At 41.5% G+C, this 20731-nt stretch overlaps 1 protein-coding gene across 3 annotated transcripts in view; it reads left to right on the top strand.

Annotated features, from left to right (window-relative positions):
* The window catches only part of prickle2.L (prickle planar cell polarity protein 2 L homeolog), a 236137-nt gene that overhangs the window by 123093 nt on the left and 92313 nt on the right, over positions 1–20731 (top strand). Inside the window, exon 1 of one of the 3 annotated variants that reach the window (XM_018259211.2) lies at positions 17920–18564. The exons of the other annotated variants lie outside the window; for them this stretch is intronic. The gene's annotated coding sequence lies outside the window, so the exon portion shown is untranslated. Of the gene's footprint in view, positions 1–17919; positions 18565–20731 lie in introns of those variants that run through there. 3 annotated transcript variants of the gene reach the window in all.

A 20731-nucleotide genomic window follows, 5' to 3' on the forward strand; every position in this document is an offset into this window, starting at 1 on the left:
TATAACAAACCTCACAAACTCGACCCCTTACTGTATGATAAATAATTGACCATCTACACGGAGAATTGGTTTAGTCTATAGAAGGCAACCAGAGCTGGGATAAGAACTAGGGCCAAGTAGCTTTAGCACAAACTGTCATTCACAGGCACAAAGCTTAGATTTCTGCCCACTGCCACTACTAAATTTGACTTTGAACAAGATTGTATATGGCACCCATCATGCCACCCAAAACGCCACAGACTGATTGAATTATACTTTATTGACTCACTACAGAGATTTGGTACCAAGGCTATGGTGGTTATCTGCCCCACCAGTAAATGAACTCTGTTTGGAAGAGTTAGTGGTTGACACAGACTAGGTGAGACAGGAAGGGTGAGAAGATAAGGGACTGGCGTAATACTGCTTGAATGTTATGCTGCTCTGCATACCCCAATAAATGTATTTTCAGGAATTGCTCTTCCCCTTTCCAAAAATAGTTGCAGCCTTGGCAGGTGCCTCAGCTTCCTAACCCTAGTTCCAGCTCTGAAGACAACTTATCCAAATACTGCAATTCATAAAGAGAACAAGCCAAGCACTGCATTATTGATGATCACTGGCAGGGCCACCATTTGAAATCACGGGCCGGTACAACAAAATTGTGCGACATCAGCGCTAAAACAGGTAACCCCCCCCCCCACACACACTGGTTATAAAAAGTTATTGATAGGCAGGGTCCCTTCTAAGTAAAAAAAAAACTGTAGCACCAGGGCCCCCCATAAAAGTTTTTTAAACAATTGATGGTCAGGGCCCCCTACAAGTAAAATAAATAATTGGTGACCAGGGCCCCCCTATAAGTTAAAAAAAAACATTGGTGCCAGGGCCCCCCTTACAAGTTAAAAAAAATTTGGGCTCCAGAGACTATTTTTTTTAAAAAAAACATTGGTGGCAATGGCCTATAGAGTATTAAAATAAGGGTCTTTTCGCCGCTTCAGGACTTCAATTTCGGCTGTTTTCGTGACTTTGGGTCTTTTCGCCGATTTGGGACTTTGGCTATTTTCGTGACTTTGGGTCTTTTCGCCGCTTCAGGACTTCAATTGCGGCTGTTTTCGTGACTTGGGGTATTTTCACTGCTTTGGGACTTCAGCTATTTTCGAGACTTCGGGTTTGTTCGTCGCTTCAGGACTTCAGTTGTGTCTGTTTTTGCGACTTCAGGTCTTTTCGCCACTTCGGGACTTCGGCTGTTTGGCTTTTCAGCTGTTCGGGAATTCGGAAGGGCGGCACGGCTTTGGTGCTGTCAAGTTGTACCCCCTGTGCCCCCCTGATGGCGCCCCTGGTCACTGGTGCTACTTAAGTGTAAGGTGCTAGGGCAAACCTCAGCAAATCTTCTGGAATTTCTAATTTTACATTTTATATAAGTTATTTAAAAAAAAAAGAACAATAATATACACAGTATTTAAAAGTAATATTTGCAGTTCTAGTTAAACCATCACAACTGTGATTACAAATGGCTACGGTCTGGGCATTGACTGTGATAAATCCTTGGTTATAATAGGGGGCTGAGGAATGCGGCTTTAGTGGTAAATATTCTATCATCCTTAAAAGGAGATAAATCTCAATATCTGTCTCCATGTTATAATTCGCTCTGCTGTGAAATTGAGGGGATGGCTCCCATTTGTTGCTCACTCCCTTTTAACCTGCAACAAATCTAATTCCAAACAACATGTGCTTAAAATAATAAATTGTGGTGGAATAAATGCAGTTGTTAATTTTTTCCAAATTTCCGGAAACATATTGTAGAAATTAATTCCTTGTTACTTTTTCTTATAAGGTTCAACCTTTTTTAAACACTAGGGGATTGTAAACACGTTGGGGGTTGAAATGTCCCAATGTATGTTGAAAACAAATTTTTCAGTGGTTTCAAAGTTTTTTGTCAATGTCATTTTAAATTGACAAATTAAAATTGTATCTCAGCAGTAAATAACTTTTGTAACTCATGCTCTGCCATGCTATGTCATTCATATTTTCAATGAGCTATCTGTTTGTGCGTCAACAGTTCTCACCATCAAATGTATCAGGAAGCAATGTCAGCCATGTACGTAGGGAGAATGGGGTTTTTATGGGTGATTATATTAATATAAGACTAACCTCCCTATGTGCAATGCTAAATATTAGCTGGAGTTGTACAAAGGGCATTTTGGAGTAGTGGAAATGTCCTACGGAGTGGTCAATCTTACCATCTTCAGTCTGGGTTTAGCAGATGCTAGGAGAACACCCCTGCCTGAATGCGTAATGCCAAATGTGAAGGTTGGTGGTTTGTGTTGCTTGCCCTGGTTCAGTGGCAGCAAGCTTCAAGGCCACAGGGTACAATGACATGTGTGACTATTCCATGACTATTCCATGCTTTCTACTTGGCTGTTTTTTGTTGCAGCCTAGTAATGCCCCAATGCACAAAATGAGATCTGTACAGAATGTGGTTCCTTTGACTGGAGTTGAAGAACCTAACTAGCCTGGGCTGAGCCCTGATCTCAAACCAACTGAATATCTATGGGATGATTCGGAATCTGAGCCTGATCCCCAACATCAGTGTCAAATCTCACTAATGCTCTTGTGGCTAATGAAAGCAACTCCCACCAACAGTATTCCAACATCTAGTGGGAACTTCCCAGAAGAGTAAGGATAGGTTGAGGAGCAAAAGAAAGGACCTACATCATACAGTGTTCCAACATCTAGTGGTAACCTTCACAGAAGAGTAAGGGTTGGCATAGCAGCAAAGGAAGGACCTACATCATACAGTGTTCCAACATCTAGTAGGAACCTTCCCAGAGGAGATGGGGATGATATAGCAGCAAAGTAAGGAACTAAATCATAATGGTAACCTGGGTTTTTGGAATGAGATGTTTGGTTGGTGGTGGTATGTTTGGCCACATAGCTTATATTTTTTTTTTGAACATAGAGTTATATGCCCCTTTTGTGTACTGTCATAGGGGTGGTTATTTGTCTACTTCTTTCTTCCCGAAATACCACAAGGAAACATCAAAGGAGGCTGGCACAAACCTGGTCCCACAAAGTAGTAGAGCCGGAGTCAGATTGTAAAAGGTTAAAAAGCTTACATTTTATTCTCCATAATTAAGAACCAGGGCCTGACGCGTTTCGTGTCTAACAGGGACACTTGGTCATAGGCTGAGAAGGCAAAATACCACAATCCTGTCTTGCATTATGGTAGGGTTTAAAGGCAGATACTAAGAGGCACATTTATCAAGGGTCAAATTTTGAATTCATGTGAGTTTTTTTCAACCTCCCATAAACTCCCATAAATTCGAAATTCGACGAGTCGAAATTTATTAATAAAACCAAATTGAAAACTCGGACTAATTTAAACGACCCGAAAACTCAAATCGAATTTGATTCTAATTCGATCAAACTAGATTCCAATTTTCTCCAAAAAAACTCGAATGTCAGGGAGGTTGCAGAAATCTCCAAATTGATCCCTGGACCTCTCTCGTTGACTTAAACGGTAATTTGGCAGGTTTTAGGTGGCGAAAAGTCAAATTTGAATTCTTAAAGGGCCAGAGTTTGATAAATCTCGAAATTTGAATTTGAATTTTTTTAAAAACTCGAACTGAGTTTGGTTAACTCCCTAGTCGATTTTGCCAGTTTTAAAAAAAAAATTTAAAATTCGAAACTTAATAAATCTGGTCCGTAGTCTCTAATAGAGCATCATACAAGGCACGTGGTACAGCGAATTATACTTTATGTGCAAGACTCATTTACACTGCCGCCTTTAGATGCTTCTGGATTGATTTAGACATGAGACATGGAGTTGAGTTCACCATTTAAAATATAAGATGAACTTTTAATGTGACAGTAGTACAGTAAAGAAGCCCATTTAAATATATAAAGAGGATGAACATAAATCTTCTTTACAGGTTATATGTTTCCTTTTGTGTTGGGCTGACACTAATAACAATTGTAGTCTAGTGAAAGCAGGACAGTGGTAGTTCCTCTGCTCCAGGCAATCACCTCGTTTCCCTATAATTAGAAATGTCTGGGTATGTGGTGACAATGGATTTATAGCCGTCTGTATAGACTTGTGTCAATTTGGATCACACGTACAGTGTGCTTTTATTCACGTTTCCATGTTCCTGTCTGGCTTGGGCGAAGGTCTCTTCTGGCAAAGTGCAGAGCAGTGATCTTCATCCAGTGGCTCACGAGCAACATGTTCTCACCAACTGATTGGATTTTGCTCCCAGTGGCTTCAAAGCAGGTGCTTATTTTTGAAATCCAGGCTTGTAGGCAACTTTTTGTTGCATAAAAACCAGGTGTACTGCCAAACAGAGCATCCCTGGGAACTTTTTTGCATGGCCCCTGCCATGCTCCATTTTAGAATGCAGCAGAATCAGACTGGTTTGAATGGTTTTCATTGATCTCCATAGAGAGGGCCTAATTAGGTGACTCCAGTAGTATTCAGACTTCTTCCAATCTCATGAATTTGTACTTGAAATAAGTCTACTTGGTGGGCAACCAGAAGTATAGTATTTTTGTGCCTGTTATATAGCAGGACATTGTCCAAGAATGGGGACTGTGGCACCTACAAGAAGACAATTGGGAGGTATGGGATTTGTATTCTTTAAAACTTTTCCTAATATCCCCATTATATGTTTGCACACAGTTTTTCTGCTTTAATTATAGATTGGAATAAAAGCTGTTGCTATGGTCAGGGCCGGATTTACAAAGCGGGTGCCTCTAGGCCCTCTGCCGTTCGTCGCCCCTGTCCCCTCCCCTTTATTCATGCAAATTTTCATCATCTGGACTGGAGCAATGGGGATCGGTGCATGGGAAATTTCAAAAATTGTATATCCAGCGCATCCATAGTTACATAGTTCAATTGGGTTGAAAAAAGACAAAGTCCATCAAGTTCAACCCCTCCAAATGAAAACCCAGCATCCATAAACACACCCCTCCCTACTTTAAATTAAATTCTATATACCCATACCTATACTAACTATAGAGCTTAGAATCACAATAGCCTTTGATATTATGTCTGTCCAAAAAATCATCCAAGCCATTCTTAAAGGCATTAACTGAATCAGCATCACAACATCACCCGGCAGTGCAGTGTTTTTGAACCAATGTGGGTGTAGTTGGGCAGCATGCTGCCCCCCTAAAATCCTGCCACCCTAGGCCCGGGCCTAGGTGGCCTTTCCACAAATCCGGACGTGGCTATGGTTTGAGGTTCTTATCCCATTTGGCAAATACTTTTTATTTGAGGCAATCGCGTTAACAAAATCAGCTCCTTGTACATTACACAGCCTCTAAATTTTAACACCTTTAGTAATGCTCCTAGTATTTAAAATTGTGCTAAAGTCTTCAAAAAAAGAGGATCCACCTTATTACTAGATTCCAAAACGTGCCATCTTAAATGTCTCCTGCCTTCAGGTCCTGAGTAGATTAAGAGGAAGCCTTTGGCACTGCAGGAGATCTGGAGCCCCCATCTAAGAAATAGAAATCAGGGATGCCCGATGCTGTAAATTTATATATATATTTTTCTTTTAAGAGACCCCTGTGAATCTTAGGCCCCATGCCCTCTCTAACCTGCCCTAAAACCAGCCGGCAAGTATAATTGGTCATACATCTACCCATTTAGCCAGGTCAGCAAACAAGGGAATGTTTGCCCAACTAAGCTGCTGAAAAATCAATTCTTGCACCAATATGCTATGACTACAATGCAAAGTCAAAGGGAAAGCACAATCTTAGACAATAGGTGTTGCCAACAATAGCCTTGTCCTCTCATCGGGAAGTGACCTGTGCTCATCCAACACCCTTACTTTTCAGAGCAGCAGAGCTTGTTGTGACACAACCAATTGATCTTCTCTCCTCGCTATGTATATATACAAGGCACAACAGAACCCATCCTGGGCTTAATCAAGTACAAAACACTTTCCTGTTCTTCTTCTGATCAATAAACCTTAATCATAGAGTTGGCCCCAGCAATAGATTCATTTCCCTTCTGTTCGAGGCTTGTGCTGGGATTAGCGTATTCGCATGGACTGTGATCAGGCAGATCAGAGCTGCACAATAGTTAAGGAGCAGAATCTCCCAGGAATTACAAAATACAAAGCCTTATTGATTCTCCCTCACCCTCCTCCATTGTGGAGGAAGATACTGATTGTTCTGCATTTTCAAGGGAGTAGGTTTGGGGGCAGAATAGATGCCGAGTGCCTTTTGTAGTTTGAAAAAGCTTTTAATGAACGGCTACAGCTTTGGAGTATGGTCTGATATGTTTATATTTTAGATTATCAATATGGTATTAAAAGGTGTGCTATATAGTTTTCTACAGGGTCGGACTGGGTCAGCAGGACACCAGGAAGAAACCTGAACCCTACTGAAACACTTGGAACGCTTCATTTTCCGAAGTCACCTGAAGTTGCCTCACGAGGAAACTTCGGAAAACTAAGCGCTCCGACATCTAGCCGGCAGGAAGGCAGTTCGGGGAGATTAGTTGCCCGAAGAAGAATCGATATGTCGCTGGGTGACTAATCTACCGAATCGTAGCGTGTCACTAAAGGTGTGATCAGTTCAGCTTCAAGTTTCTATCTTGCATAAGATTAATCATGTGGTTTGCCCTAAGTATTAAGGTGGTCATAGACGTAGAGATCCGATCGTATGTCGCCATACGAGCTGATCTCTCCCCGATATGCCCACATTGAAGTGGGCGATATCGGGCTGATCCGATCATGGGCCCTAGGGCACAATTATCAGATCATAATGGATCCGATACGGACGGTCAGATCCGGGGACCTCATACGCGCATGGATGCGGCCACGATCAGACGGGATTTTTTAACTTGCCCAATCGAGATCGATCGGGAAAGCCTGTGGGATGGCCCTACACACTGGCCAATAAACTGCCGACTTGATCTTTCGGCAGCATTTATCGGTCTGTGTATGGCGGCCTTTACTTATCTCCACTTGTAGGGTTATAATAACATTACAAGAAGCCCCCTGATGGAACGACATAGCAACAAAATGCCATATAGAATATTCAAGGCACCAAACCCCTATATTGCCCTTTTCTTACAAGGTGAGATACCGTGATGCAACCTGATCCTCTGGGTATTGTGGTCTTAGGGTTATTTTAAATGCCTCTTTTATTAAAGATGGGGGTTAGAAACTGTATCGAAGACATGGGTCAATGGATTTAACAAGACAGGTGACAAAATTCCGCTGTGTGGTCTCAGCCTGACTTTTACGAGGAGCTCTAATAGGACTGAAACAGGATTGTGGTTATTGATCAGCACATTAACAATGCGGTTTTAGTAGTGTTTCTGGCCCATTTTATTTGACGTTCATTTTCCATTCAGCTATCATCCTGCCTCCTACAATTCCTATACGTGGAAACAGAAGATTCTCACTTTGATAGATGCGCCAGGGAACCTTAGACTGTATCCAGGTAACAAGGTGTCTTTATTTAGTCCTCAGCTTTGAAATATCTTCCTGAGCACCTAAAGGTTTCCATTAACTGAAATTAATTTATGTGCTTTTTGGGACTGACCCATCAACTAAGGAGAATTCGGAGGGATAAAAATGCTGGTTTTCACATCTCCCCGGCAACTTATGAATGGTGTTATTTCTACTATTTATGTTGTAAATGGACTGTTTTTATGCACTTAGAAAATAAACTGACCAAACAGCATGAGCTTTATAAAATGTAGGATAAAAGGAAAATGTAATTTCCCTCCATGGACTTAATTCCCAGGGGAAATTTTCAGTCCACTAACACAGGCCAAGTAAAATATTGTATTAATAAATAGCACACACCATTAGGAGAAGAGCATAGCTCAGTATTTATATGGACCATGTACAAAGCACTATGGTTTATATTATGTGCTGCTGGCTGAATGTCAGGTCACTATAACAGGGTGACTGTTACCCCAATGTTTCTATATATCTGTAACCTTGTTATGAGCTAAGGGGGCCCAGCCTGAAGGTCAGTTAGGGGGAGATTTTGGGTGAGTGCTTATTTGTGCCCTGGGTACCCCTGGAACTATAGCAGGGTGACTGTTACCCCAATGTTTCTATATATCTCTAACCTTGTTATGAGCTAAGGGGGCCCAGCCTGAAGGCCAGTTAGGGGGAGATTTGGGGTGAGTGCTTATTTGTACCCTGGGTACCCCTGGAACTATAGCAGGGTGACTGTTACCCCAATGTTTCTATATCACTGTAACCTTGTTATGAAGTAAGGGGGCCCAGCCTGAAGGTCAGTTAGGGGGAGATTTGGGGTGAGTGCTTATTTGTGCCCTGGGTACCCCTTGAACTGTAGCAGGGTGACACCCCAATGTTTCTATATATCTGTAACCTTGTTAAGAGCTAAGGGGGGCCAGTCTGAAGGCCAGTTAGGGGGAGATTTGGGGTGAGTGTTTATTTGTGTCCTGGGTACCCCTGGAACTATAGCAGGGTGACTGTTACCCCAATGTTTCTATATATCTGTAACCTTGTTATGAGCTAAGGGGGCCCAGTCTGAAGGCCAGTTAGGGGGAGATTTGGGGTGAGTGCTTATTGGAGTACCCATGGGTGACTGTTACCCCCAATGTTTCTATATATCTGTAACCTTGTTATGAGTTTTATTGGGAAGGGGGTAGATATAATGTGGATTGTGGGTGTAGTTTGTAGTACTATGTGTGGTTTATTCTGATACGAATTGTGGCCAAAATGTGTCCGATTTTTCAAATTGTTACTAGTAAATCTCCCAGTTGACAGACTTGAATTGTCACTGGGTGCTGGGTTTGCAGCACCTACTGAAGGCCTGTCTGTTGGGTAACACTGATATGAAGTGTTGGTACATATAAATTCTGTTGGGTAACACTGATATGAAGTGTTGGTACATATAAATTCTAATGTTTTCCCCAGTCTCAAGCTCTACCTGGTATTGGTGACATTATAAAGTATCAGATCTCTGCATAGAATTAATCTATAAGGGTTAAAAGTCATTGGTGCAGCCATTTCTTAGTTTCTCATCTTCACATTTCAGATTTTGCTAAGAATGCCCGATATTCTTATTAAAGCTGCCCGGCTTGATTGTTGGCCAATTCTAATTGGTGTCTCAGCGCCTTCTGGCACCACAGTGTTCTGTAGGGAAGGCAACGTGCAAGGAAGCAGATGGTGCTGTTTACTGGTACCATGGCCCTGTGATGCGAAGCGTGGCGACCAACTGCACAGACGCATCTTTTACTTGTGGGTGTGCATGCTTTTATATTCTTAGATATGGGACACACATGGCATAGCATTAGTTATCTGCATATTTGCTTTTTTGCATAGGAGAGGGAGCGCTCAACCACTGACAACTGTCTATTGAAAATGCCTCCTCTGCAGCAAGCAGTATGGCAGCTCCTACTTGTATGTACCAATACAGCCATGCAGAAAAGCCTTATTCATGATTATTAATTAATCATGCAACCCTAATTAAAGGCAGATGAAAAGAAAATAAGATCTCTTTAAGGGTGGTGGCACATGTAGCGTTTTGAGGAGATTAGTCGCCCATCGACAAATCTCCTCTTCTTCGGGCAACTAATCTCCCCAAAATGCCTTCCCGTTGGCTAGAATGTGAATCACCGGTGGGATGGCACTAGGATCGTTTCGGTTTTCCGAAGTTGCCTCATGAGGAAACTACGGACGATTTCAGAAAACAAAGCACTCCAAATGCTATCCCGCCGGCTATGTAGATTAGTCGCCCGAAAAAGAGGCGATTTGTCACTGGGCGACTAATCTACCCAAAACACTACGTGTGCCACCACCCTAAGTGGTATAGTTGTAATATGAAATGGATTTTCTGGGTTGTGCTGTGCCCTGGTTTCACATGGAAACAAGATTTGTTATATTTATTTCTTGCACATGGCTGGTGATGTCCTTTCAGTTAAGAACACGACTAGACTGTAATTTATTTCTCATCTTCCTGTGCTGAATTTAGGAAGGAGAAAGGTGGCCTTTATACAGTGATATTCCTGAGGGATACTAAATTTAATATCCAGGTGAGACAAAGCTCTAAATAATTCATAGGGAATGTAGACTAACATTTGTCTTAGCAACCCATTGACCGCAATATATTAATATCCTGTTCTTGTTTGGGCAATCTTGTGCAATGACTTGCAGCTCACATAAGAGACTACAATATCTTAGCTTTGTAGATAACCTCCAGATGTACTTCCTGATAACGGCATCTGATAACATTTTACAACGTTCAAAAAGCAGCTGAAAGAATGAAGTCAGACCTCAGCAAACAAAATAAGAACTGAGCAGAGCTGATCCCATCAGTACTTGAGAGCTCAGCAAGCTGTGATGAACTTTTGTCATTTACTGCCTTGGACTTCACTTTCCATTGTGGTACAAGGAGGACAACCTTTAGATCATGCCAACCAATCTTTAATATTTAAGTCTTAAGGGCTTTAAGGTCTTGAGGAGTCTCATTTATGAACGACGCCTTTGTTTAGTTGACCTGCAAGGTGAGAAATGTCCTGAACAGTTCCAACTTCTTTACAACTCTAGTACTTAATTAGTGTGTAAGCCAGATCTGAGGACATAGTAGAAGCCCTTGTTGAAATTGGGCCTTATACTTAAGATGGTGGTTCCAGGTCAAGCTCTCCTCTAGAATCAGTCATTCATCCATAGGTTGAGGAATAGTAGGACATGTAATAAGTTCCAACTTTGCACTATACTGTTGTAAGTTAGTTATTGCCAAACCACTTGGTGGTCTGATACCCCTTAGCTGATAATATGAGTATCAGTCATTCAGCCATAGTTCCAAGAATATCTAGGACAGCAAATACATATTTACCTCAAATCTCACTTTAACTGACCTTCAAGCTGGGCTTTCAGGTGTATCTATAAGAGCAAATAGTTATTGTCCATAAATCTGACCAAAACAAATCTTCAGGTCGATCTTCAGTTTCCCGGGGGGGTAACCTTACAGTTTGGGAACCACTGCTCTAAGTTTCAGGTAGCAGCCAGAATCCTGTAGTTATACAAAAAGGCAGAAACAATATTGGTCTTTTGGGAAGGCCAGGACACCAAAATCTTTGAGGACAGAGGAGCACATTTGACCCTTTTGACCTTGATAAAGAGTATCATAGATGCCCAAATGTGCTGAACTTGAATTCTTCTGAATCCTTAGAAGCAGCTAGCTCTCCCACACATAGCAGGCCATGACTAATTGTTGACTTCTCCATCTTCTCTTGAAGCAGACCTTTTGCAGAGAGGTTTTTCATGCAGATGGTTTTTAAGGATCTGCTTGGTCTATATAAAGGGCTTTACCCTTGGAAACAGTGTGTTCATCTAAGGCACTTTGTATTTCAGAGGAGTTAGATTTAAATGGACCGCAGTGCTCATGGATGGGAGTAGGCCAAGCGATTTCAGTAGGGCTGCAATGGCACAATCCTCGAGTGATCTCTTAAGGGCAGAGACACACGGTCAGATTCGGGCAGATTAGTCGCCCGGAGACAAAGCTCCTCTTCATCGGGGCGACTAATCTCCCCAAACTGCCTTCCCTGCCCGCTAGAATGAAATTGCCGACGGGATGGCACTCGGAGCACTTCATTTTCCAAGGAAACTTTGGGCGAAAAAAAAACCTAAAAAAAAAAATGAACCACTCCGAGTGCCATCCCGCCGGTGATTTACATTCTAGCCGGCGGGAAGGCGAATAATCTCCCTGAATCTGACCGTGTGTCTCTGTCCTAAGGGTAGTAGCACGTGGAATATTGTGGCCACAGCCACCAGACGGAAGTCAGTGGTCGTCAAAACACCCCTTTTAGGCCTGTCACGCAAATTAATTAAAGGTGGCAGGTGTAATTCCACTCTGAAATGTTTACTTTGGCGTGGGGGGGGTCTAGCTAAAAAGCAAAAATGGGGGAAGGTTTGAGAGCTGAACCACATGCAATCAGAATAAGAGTGAAACTCCAAGAGGATCCAGGCCATAGTGGTTCCCAACCTAGGAGAATTCTAATTAGCCCATTGTTTTTTTTCTACCATGGACTATATAAGAAGCTATAGCATTTGACACTATCTATATATAATTACTGTGAGAGTGAGCCTAGGGTGTCAACATGTGTCTGTATCACTTCTTTGTTGTTGTTGTTCCATGTAATACACAATGCATATTTAGCACTTTTACGTTCTATAGTTAGCAGATTGGATTTGGCAATGGTAATTAATTACTCTGTTCCATATGTATTAATATGCAAATTGGTGTGAGCAACTGAGCTTGTCTTCCTAGGGAGTGGATACAAGTCCCCCCAGAGGTAGGCACCTACTGTATATCCTACTGAATATTAATTTATGTTGATGGATGCCTATTTAATAATCTTAATTAACTGTATTGTTAACTGAAGTATCATCGGCGGCAGCTGGGGACAAGGCAAACGTGATGTATAAATACATTTAACCAGTTAAAGAGGAAGGTATTATGGGCACCAAGTTTTTTTTTTTTAATTACTAGACGAGCAGATTTGCAGTGAAATGACAAATGGTTCTTGGAGATGCTGGGAATTGTGGTTTGTGGTACATAATATATTACCTTCATTGTGTTTTCTTAAATGGCCATATTGTAGTAATAATAATAATAATAATTGTAATTGGCTCAATAGTTGCATATGCAAATTAGGAGTGGGAAGGGGAAAACATTTTTTACTTCCTTGTTTTGTGACAAAAAGTCATGTGATTTCCCTCCCAACCCCTAATTTACTGTACATACGCAAATTAGGCCAGGCAGAAGGATTCGGCCGAACCCGAATCCTGCTAAAAAAGGCAGAATCCTGGATTTGGTGCATCCCTAACTAAGATATATATGCCTTTTTAAAACTTCTGAAAATGTGTGATGACATTGAAATTCTTCAACAGGATTCATACTTCTATACTCATAGAGACCTGATAGGTGGCGCCATAATGTGTAACTGGGTGGGAAAGTTGGCCGCAGTTCTAACTATGGATTATATCCCTGTAAGTTAGTGGTTGTCAAACGTTTTCATTTACACAGGTATGGGACTTGTTATCTAGAATCCTTGGGACCTGGGGTATTACGGATAACAGATCTTTCCATAATCTGGATCGTTATACCGTCTACTAGAAAATCATGTAAACATTAAATAGACTGGTTTTGCTTCCATTAATGATTAATTATATCTTAGTTGGGATCAAGTACAAGTTACTGCTTTTTTATTATACAGAAAAAGGAAATCGTTTTTAAAAATTTGGAATATTTGGATAAAATGGAGTCTATGGGAGACAGGCTTTCTGTAATTCTGAGCTTTCTGGATAACGGGTTTCAGTATAACGGATACTACACCTGTACTAGGTTCCAGCCTTTGGTAGGGTCCCCCTTGATGGTCCAGACTTTGGTCTGGGCCACTTTAACTCATGATATGGGTACAAAGTCACTCCAAATCTCACCCCAAACTGTCCTTTAAGCTTTCCTTCTCAGAAGTAGCCCAGAGCCCACTGAGCATGAGCAGTGCCAATGACACCCAAAAGATGCCTAACAAGATCCAAGATGCAAAGCTGCTATGACAAGTTTTGAAGACCAGGATCATTACTGATAGGGCAAAGACATACAGTCTTTGCCGGATGGCGAGTGTTTTGTTTTCTGAAGTCGCCCGAAGTTGCCTCACAAGGAAACTTCGGACGACTTCAGAAAACGAAGTGCTCAGAGTGGCATCCTGCCGGCGATTTACATTCTAGCCAGCGGTAAGGCAGGGGAAGGCAGTTCAGGGAGATTAGTCGCCCTGAAGAAGAGGAGATTTGTAGCCAGATGACTAATCTCCCCGAATCTGACCCTGTGTCTCTACCCGTATAGGGCTGTTGAACCTCTGGGCTGGTACTGTAAGTTCTGTATATGGAATGCAACATTTCTAGCCTTTATTAAGGCTTTAATTCTCATTTAAGGCTGTATCCTCTTTCAGAAGCAGTCCTTTGTATCTATGTTTTAAACACAAAGATTTATAGATCTCCCTGAAGTTGTGACCAATCTTATCAGATAACAATTTGGTCTGTTGCCTTTGTTCAGACCATATGCCGGTAGCCATAGCGAAGGCATAATTAATCAGCCTCAGATTGCCTTTTTTTAGGATTCACAAATTAGGTATCAATAGCTGCCCTTGGGAAGTCAACTGTGATTTGGATATTTGATTAGTGCCGCATGAGCTCCTACTTCTGAATGCGATTGAGATCTCTACACTAGAAAGACAGGTTTTTGGTTGATTTTTTTTTTACAGTTTCCTTGTAGTCTTGGCTAAAGGTGGCCATACAGGGCCGATAAAAGCTGCCGACAGACCGAGTCGGCAGTTTATTGGCCCATGTATGGGGCCCCACCGACGGGCTTCCCCGATCGAGATCTGGCCGGAAGATCTGCCCGATATTGCCCACCTCAAGATGGGCATATCGGAGGGAGATCCGCTCGTTTGGCGACATCGCCAAACGAGCGGATCTCTCCATGTATGGCCACTTTTAGTCCTGCCCCTGAATCTAAGGGTTTTACTCTTTTCTCAAAACACCCAGGCATGGGCCTGCAATTAGGGCCAATCTGTACAATTAAGGCTAATAAATAGCCATAAATATTGCAATATGGCAGCAAAGTCAGTGCAAATGCCTCTAGTTTTGGAAAATAGAAGTGGCAATGAGTTTTGGAGCACTGGACATGTTCCCCAATATGCCTGTCCCACTGAGCTTGCAATCTATGTTTGGTGCTTAAGTCTAAAAACCAAGAGTAGACACCCCAAGTTAAAGGAAGTTAGTATTTAGGTGCTGCTTAAAGTGGACCCGTCACCCAGACATGAAAATCTGTATAATAAAAGTCCTTTTTAAATTAAACATGAAATCCAATTTCTTTTTTTTAATAAAGCATTCATAGCTGTTGTAAACTCATTTAAAAATATCAGCTGTCAATCAAATATTGCCTACCCCGCCTCTATGCCTAGGCATAGAGGCGGGGCAAGCAATTACTTTCACTTTCCATTCAGCACTTCCTAGATGTCACCGCTCTCACCACATTCCCCCAGCTCTCTTAACGATTTAATTGTGTAACCAGTGCATGGTGATGGGCATTGGGTCCCTGTCCCCTGGTGCACAAACAAGATTCTGAGATTATGTAAGGATTGCCTTAATAACAGTGTCCACAAAATGGCTCCTTCCTGGTTGCTATAATTTTGAATTCCCAGACTGATGGAAACAATATTCAAATAATTTACACAGTGTAATTAAAGTTCATTTTGCTTGACTAACATTATAAAATAGGATTTGGAATAATTTTGTTTGGGTGACGGGTCCACTTTAAAGCAGCCACTGTGAGATTCCAATGTAGGCTTCTATAAAGTTGCACACCTTACGGAACGGATTACGCCTATGAAATGCCCCTACCAAGCATATAAAGAATTTACAGACTGAAAATTCTCATTGTAGGTTTTATCTCCCCTTTTACTGCTTTGACACCAAGGCACTAAGGGTCGATTTAACGAGTACAATGGGTTAACTGCTTCCCATGTTATCTAATCAACACTTTTTAAAGTTTGTTACAGGCAATAAAAGGGGCCGTAATCCTTTGCTGTATCTCGTATTTCCTCTATGTCTGCCAGCAGGGGGCCCCCTGAACACCGTTCCAGCACTGATCAAAGGGCAGACAAAACTTGGACTCCTTGTCTGATCCTAATACTTTTATAGTTTTATCAGCTCGGGTGAATATGGGGATTGGCAATGCCTGTAATTGCACCAATAAAAAAAAAATCCTTATTTGGCTGAAATAGCTGAGCATGTGCTAATCTGCCTCAATACTGAGCTGTGGCCCCGCAGGCACCAGTAAAAGGATTCTTGTAGAACAGCTGTTGTGGCTTAAACCTTGGGATTCCACTGTCACTCCCCGCTGTGGGGCATGTCTGTGATTCCGGTTTTACTAATAATAACGGCAAGTGGCCGCAAACAGTTTCAGGGTCTGTAGAAAGGGAACTGGAGCAGATCCTGGAAAGGCTGATTGGATGCAAAGTTTTTTATTAAAATGTGGGGGGTCAGGATCAGTTTTAAGTAAAGTGGACTCACAGCCTGGCCAATCACTGTGGAGCAATCTTACCCCAAAAAAAAAACAGATTGACCAGTGCCGGTGATTGTGTATAGGAGTGATTAACTTAACAGACTAGTCTTCTGGAATGAATGATCAGATCTGTGCAATTAGGTTATAGATTGTAATCATTTTCATGCCCAACGAGTTTAACTGGTTAAACCTGACAATTGTGCACATTATTATTACTGCACAAAGAAACCTTAAGTCTGTTAGATCAAATCTGCCTTTCAGCTAGAATGTAAGCTCTATGGACCAGAGACCTCTTAGTCTTTGTATCTGTATTTCTTTATTGGAAGACTTGTTTGTTTCTCTACTGTTAATGTATATAAAGATAGACATGCTACATGCAAGGGTTCTGGGAATTATAGTTCAACGATAGCTGAATGGCTTTAGGTAGGACACCCTTCCTTTACTGCCAGTGCAGCAAAAGGGATTGTTCACCGTTAAATTAATTCTGTCGAGAGTGATATTCTGAGACAATTTGCAATTGGTTTTCATTTCTTATTATTTGTGGTTTTTGAGTTAAACGTTTTATTCAGCAGCTCTCCAGTTTGCAGTTTCAGCCATCTGGTTGCTAGGGTCCAAGTTACCCTAGCAACCACACATTGATTTGAAAAAGAGACTGGAATATGAAGAGGAGAGGCCTGAATAGAATGATAAACATTAACAAAAACGTGTAGCCTCACAGAGCAATTGAATAGAAAGATGAGTAATAAAAAGTGTCAATGACAATAAATCTGTAGCCTTACAGAGCCTTTACTTCTTGATGGAGTCAGTGACCCCCATTTGAAAGCTGGAAAGAGTCAGAAGAAGAAGGCAAATAACTAATAAACTATAAAAAAAAAATAAAGATTGGAAAGTTGCTTATAATTAGCCATTCTATAACATACTAAAAGTTAACTAAAGGGCAGAGACGCTCAAATTCGGGGAAAAATCGGCTCTTCTTTGGGGTGACTAATCTCCCTGAACTGCCTCCCACCGGCTAGAATGTAAATCGCCGGCACTCGGAGCGATTCGTTTTCCGAAGTCGCCCAAAGTTTGAGGCAACTTTGGGCTGCACCGATTGCCACCCCGCCTCGAATTTACATTCTAGCCGGCGGGAGGCAGTTCAGGGAGATTAGTCGCCCCAAAGAAGAGGAGATTTGTTGCTGGACGACTAAGCTCCCCGAATCTGAGCATGTCGCTGCCCTAAAGGTCTGGCCACATGAGCAGATTCGGAGAGATTAGTCGCCCCAGTTACAAATGTCCTCTTCTTTGGGGCGACAATCTCCCCTAACTGCCTTCCCCCTGCCCTCCAACGGCTAAAATGAAAATCGTTTGCGGCAATGGACACGCGTCGCTTCATTTTCCGAAGTCGCCTCACGAGGAAACTTCGGGCGACTTCGGAAAACTAATTGCATTGCAGCAGGCAATTTTAATTTTAGCCGGTGGAGGGCAGGGGGAAGGCAGTTAGGGGAGATTGTCGCCCCCCGAAGAAGAGGAGATTTATCGCTGGGGCGACCCCGAATCTGCTCATGTGGCCAGACCCTTAAGTTGAACCACCCCTTTAATGTTTATATGATTTTCCAGTAAACTTAAGGTATAAATATCCAAATTAAATAAAAGTTAATAGGTTTAGTACCCCTATCCAAAATTTCCACCATGTTATGGATAGTTTTTGGTCAGCTCTCAAACTGCTGGGAGTTCCTGCAGTAAAATAAGACATAAAGGAGTCTCCTTGTGTCTCTGGCGAATGTTTATAACAAATAGAAGCCAAAGCAGTTGAAATGGATTTTGTTTGTGCTCAACGCCCAGAGGGGGGGGGGCTATTGATTTGTTAGGAAAGTCTGATTTACATGTAAATGAATGATCTGAGCCGGGGCCAGTGACAATTGAGAGTGTCCCAGAGTCGACTCTCGCTTGCTGACATCACTGGGAGTCATTAGTATTCAGGAGATGGGAAGGCTGCTACAGAATAGGATCCTGACTCACAGAGAGAGCTGACAATTAAACTTGATGGGGATGAATATTTCCTTTACAAGATTTTGGAGAGCAAATTGGACCTGACGCTTTGCTACAAAGGGTCATTTGGAAGAGAGTGTTGGATTTGTTGGGACTGAAAAAAAAAAAGGGAAGAGGGTAACAACAAAAAGCTGGGGTTCTAAAAAGAGACCCTTTAAACAGCAGCACAGCCTTCTCTCCAAAGAGGGCAGGAATCACTGTTGTACTGTTGATGCTTTCCAACAGCACATTCCCTCTCAGCCAGCAGTATGCTCCGTGTGCGGGGCTATTCGGAGAGGCTTTGACAAAAGCGGCTGCTCATTTCTACAGAAAGACAATCTCCCTGGGTCTGTCATGCTGGGACAGGAGAGGTAACCCCCTTGTGTTCCTTTGCACAGCCGAGATGTTTGTTGTGCCGGCGACATGGAAAAGAGAATCAAACTGTAAAAACTAAGCAGCTCACGGATCTGGCAGCAACTCCCTGCAGCCTGGGGTCTTCGGCTGTACCGGGAATAGGTAGGAAGTCAGCCTGAATCCTTTCATGCATGCACTATATATATATATATATATATATATATATATATATATATATATATATATATATCTATATATATATATATATATATATATATATATATATATATATATATATATGTATATATGTATGTATAGGACTTTCATATATATATACTGTATATTATTATGAGATGTTTGAATGATATGATACGTTTGAAGCAATCTGCCATAGACATTGTATCTAAATGCACAGCTAGGTTACAGATGTTTTTTATATATACGTAGCTTATACACTGTAAATAGATAGATGGGCACCTACTTTTCTTTAACACAACCCTCCCCTCCCTTCGAATGTCATTATTTTTAGAGAGTTACGGCAATTAGTCCTTTGTTGGAAGCAGCTGCCTGGGCGATTGCAATGACCCATCCCCGTGTCCAGATACTAATCCACTTACTCTTCCCTTTTGTATGAAGGATTCGGATCTGTGTTTAGTGGCCGCCTGAGCCTTCATTAACCACACAGTGGATTAGAGCTGGTAGAGAAATAAGTGCATCATTATTCAAGGCAGATGCAGTGTAACCCCTTCATTCGCTTCTGCATATTTCATTTCTTCCAGCATCCGAGTGAGTGACTGTGACTCCAGACATATCATTTATCACTTTATTATTTTAACTGCGGCTTTCACTTTGTAATTGGAAATCTCTGTAATTGGGAGGAACATGCTCTATAGGGTCTTACAATAATCAAGATCGTTAGCGATTTAAACTTTATTATTAGACGCACGCTCATTTTCTTTTCACACATTGGTGGGGTCTCAAAACCCTTCTTATGAGACCACCTGCAACTGTCCCTAAATTGCTGTATAATAAGCTTTTTCCCCACATTATGAGGTTTAATGACTTTCGTCATTGATTTCTGTGGCTCAGAAGCTTATGTTGACATTTACACGTGACGTATAGAGTGCAAGCTCAGATGGGATAATATTTAAAATATACATGGTCCCATTTGGAGGTACAGGTATAGGATCCGTTATCCAGAAAGCTCCAAATTAAGGAAAGGTTGTTTCCCATAGACTCCATTATAATCAAATGATTAACATTTTTTACAAATGATTTCCTTTTTCTCTGTAGTAATGAAACAGTTCCTTGTACATTATCCCAACTAAGATATAATGAATCCTTACTGGAAGCAAAATAATCATATTGTGTTTAATTGTAGTTTAAATGATTTTCTTGTAGACTTGAGGAATGGAGATCCAAATTACAGAAAGATCCTTTATCTGGAATACCTCATGTCCCAAGCTTTCTGGATAACAGGTCCCATACCTGTTTAATGTCACTTTTGTTACATGATGCATTTGTGAATAACTTGAAAATCGTTATGATCCCTATACCCTGCCTTATATGCAGCCATGATTGAAGCTTTATGTTGAGTTTTTGGAGACTCAAACCATCTAGAATTTCCTGGGATATTCCTCTAATGTTGCATAATTGCTATAAAATACTAAGGAGCTTTAAAACAGAAAAGAGTGAGATCCACCCACATAGAGACATAGCTGTAAGGCTCATTTAACTTGTGTAGGGTTATTTTCGTGGAAGATCAGCTTGATGGTCGATGGAAAACAGTCGGAATCCCGCTTGAGAGTAGGAAATGTCTCCCATGTGTTCCAGTGATTTCAAGGAAAAACAATGAAAGGGAACTATTTCATATAATATGTGACTAATTATAGGGAACAATCTGCTGATCAAACGATAACCTGTGCATGGAAGGCCACACTGGCATTTACGTGACTTCAGGGATCCCCTGCAGAGAGAATGGAAAGCACGCGAATTCTCATTCAGCGGTCTGGTTCCAATCATTCCAACCATAAGATATCCAATCATGTATCCCAATCTTCCTTTGCCTTGTCACTTGGCTTCTATCGTTGGCACCGCCGTGTTCCAGAGAGATAAATCTCAAGATTTTAATCACAGACTCCCAGCTAATGGAAACAACATGTCGTGTTTATGTGATAGACCTTTTAGAATCCAATATTGAACTACTTGCTTGATTGATATTCTTGAATCAAGATAAAGTCAATTTTCTTCCTGTTACAATACCTTTCTGGTCCTGAATGGAAGTGATATTCTCTCACTAATGAATATCCCATTGAACATTTGGTAAAAC

The sequence above is a fragment of the Xenopus laevis genome, chromosome 4L (assembly GCF_017654675.1).
Source record: "Xenopus laevis strain J_2021 chromosome 4L, Xenopus_laevis_v10.1, whole genome shotgun sequence".
In the NCBI taxonomy this organism is placed as follows: Eukaryota; Metazoa; Chordata; class Amphibia; order Anura; family Pipidae; genus Xenopus; species Xenopus laevis.